This window comes from Cebus imitator, unplaced genomic scaffold, assembly GCF_001604975.1.
Source record: "Cebus imitator isolate Cc_AM_T3 unplaced genomic scaffold, Cebus_imitator-1.0 Scaffold625, whole genome shotgun sequence".
In the NCBI taxonomy this organism is placed as follows: Eukaryota; Metazoa; Chordata; class Mammalia; order Primates; family Cebidae; genus Cebus; species Cebus imitator.
In genome coordinates this window covers 15,550-17,601 of record NW_016107940.1, presented here as the reverse complement: position 1 = coordinate 17,601, position 2,052 = coordinate 15,550, and the positions used below count along the sequence as shown (strand labels likewise).

The following is a 2,052-nucleotide window of genomic DNA, read 5'->3' as shown; positions in this document are numbered from 1 at the left end:
TGAATGCTCACAGTCATGTGGTTTGATCTCTGTCCTCACCCAAACCTCATGTTCAATTGTAATGCCCAGTGTTGGAGATGGGGCCTTGTGGGAGGTGGTTGGGTCATGGGGGCAGTTTCTCATGGTTTAATGTCATCCCCCTTGGCGTTTTCGTGGCAATAGCAAGTTATCATGAGATTATGTTTAAAAGTGGTGAGCACCTCACCTCCCTCCTGCTCCAGCCATGTGAGGTGCCAGGTTCCCCTTTGCCGTCCACCATCACTGAAGCTGAGCAGATGCTGCCATGCTTCCTGTACACCCTGTGGAACCATGAGCCAGTTAAACCTCTTTTTTCTTTCTTTCTTTTTTGTTTTTGAGACAGAGTCTCACTCTGTCACCCGGGCTGGAGTGCAGTGGCATTGTGGGAGTTCACTGCAACCTCCCTCTCCTGGGTCCAAGCAATTCTCCTGCCTCAGCCTCCTGAGTAGTGGGATTACAGGTGCCTACCACCATGCCTGCCTGATTTTTAAAAATTTTTAGTAGAGGTGGGGTATTCCCATGTTGGCCAGGCTGGTCTCAACCTCCTGGTCTCAGGTGATCTGCCCACCTCAGCCTCCCAAAGTGCTGGGATTACAGGCGTGAGTCACCGTGCCCAGCCTAAACCTCTTTTCTTTGTAAATTAACGAGTCACGAGCATTTTTTTTTTTTTTGGTTGCTTCGAAATTTATTTGAGAAAAACAGAAAAACGTATCAAAAGAACACACAGGTGGGTGGGGGGGCACGGCCAGTGGCGGCGGCAGGGGTGGGCATCGGGGCTAAGGCTTTTACTTGGCTGCAGACTGGCCGGATTTCGCAGCTTCTGGGTCCCCAAGCTGGGCCCGCGACTCGAAGGTGACGGGGATGGTGATCTCGTTGGACTGCGTGGCTGTCTTGGGCATGGGGGCCTCCACGGTCAGTGTGCCCTCAGGGGACAGGGAGGAGGAGACCTGGGTGGGGTCCACACCGGCAGGCAGCGTGTATTTCCGGGTGAAACACCGGGAGATGAATCCGTGCTCATCCTGCCGCTCCTCGTGCTTGCCGTGATCTCCACCACGCAGTCCTTGGTCTTGACCATCAGCTCCTCAGAGGCGAAGTGGTTGAAGTCCAGGGACACGCGCCAGCGGTCCGCCGTGTGCCGGATCTCCGAGACCCCGCTGCTGAGCCCCCGGCTGAGCGCGCGGCTGTAGGTGGGCTCGGCCACCATAGTGCCCTCGACCGCGGCGGGCGGCAGGGGGCGCACGCAGCCCCGCCAGCTGCTGGAGCCGAACCACTGGGACCACTCCTTGGGCAGCCAGGGCATCCCGAAGGCCTGGTGGAAGAGACGGCTGAGTGGGTACCAGTCGCAGAAGGGGTCCCAGCTGGGGCTCTGCAGGAGCGAGAAGGGGAGGCAGGCTCGGTCATGCTGGCTGGCTCTGCTCGGAGAAGTGCTGGCATTTCTTTAAAACGATGCAAGAATGAACTAGTGCCAACAATTGGTACTGGGAGTGGGACATTGTTATGAAGATACTTTAAATATGGAAGCAGCTTTGGAACTGGGTAGTGGTCAGAGGCTGTAACAGTTTGGAAGGCTCAGGAGACAGGAAGATGAGGAAACAATTCAAACTTCCTAGATGCTGGCTAAACTGTGATAGATAAGTCATGTGGACAATGAAGTCCAGGCTGATAGATAGTCATGTGGACAATGAAGTCTAGGCTGAGCAGGTTTCATATGGAAATAAAAACCTTATTGGGAACCGGAGTAAAGGTCACTCTTGTATGCTTCAATAAAGAGACTGGTGGCATTGTGCTCCTGCTCTAAGAATTGGTGGAACTTTGAACTTGAGATAATTTAGGGTATCTTGTGGAAGAAATTTCTAGGCAGCATAGCATTCAAGACTTGACCTAGTTGCTTCTAAAAGTCTGTGCTCGTATGCCTGAGTAAAGAAATGACCTGAAACTGGAACTTATATTTAAAAGAGAAGCAGAGCTTAAACATTTGAAAAATGTGCAGCCAGGCCATGCAGTAGATAAGAAAAATCCATCTTCAGGGGAGGT

At 52.6% G+C, this 2,052-nt stretch overlaps 1 pseudogene across 1 annotated transcript in view; it reads right to left on the bottom strand.

Annotated features, from left to right (window-relative positions):
- Positions 1-688: 688 nt before the first annotated feature.
- LOC108295205 overlaps positions 689-2,052 on the bottom strand; it is an 11,673-nt pseudogene continuing 10,309 nt past the window's right edge. The window contains exon 3 of the transcript XR_001821298.2: positions 689-1,454. The product of XR_001821298.2 is annotated as a heat shock protein beta-1-like (transcript). The remainder of the gene's footprint in view (positions 1,455-2,052) is intronic.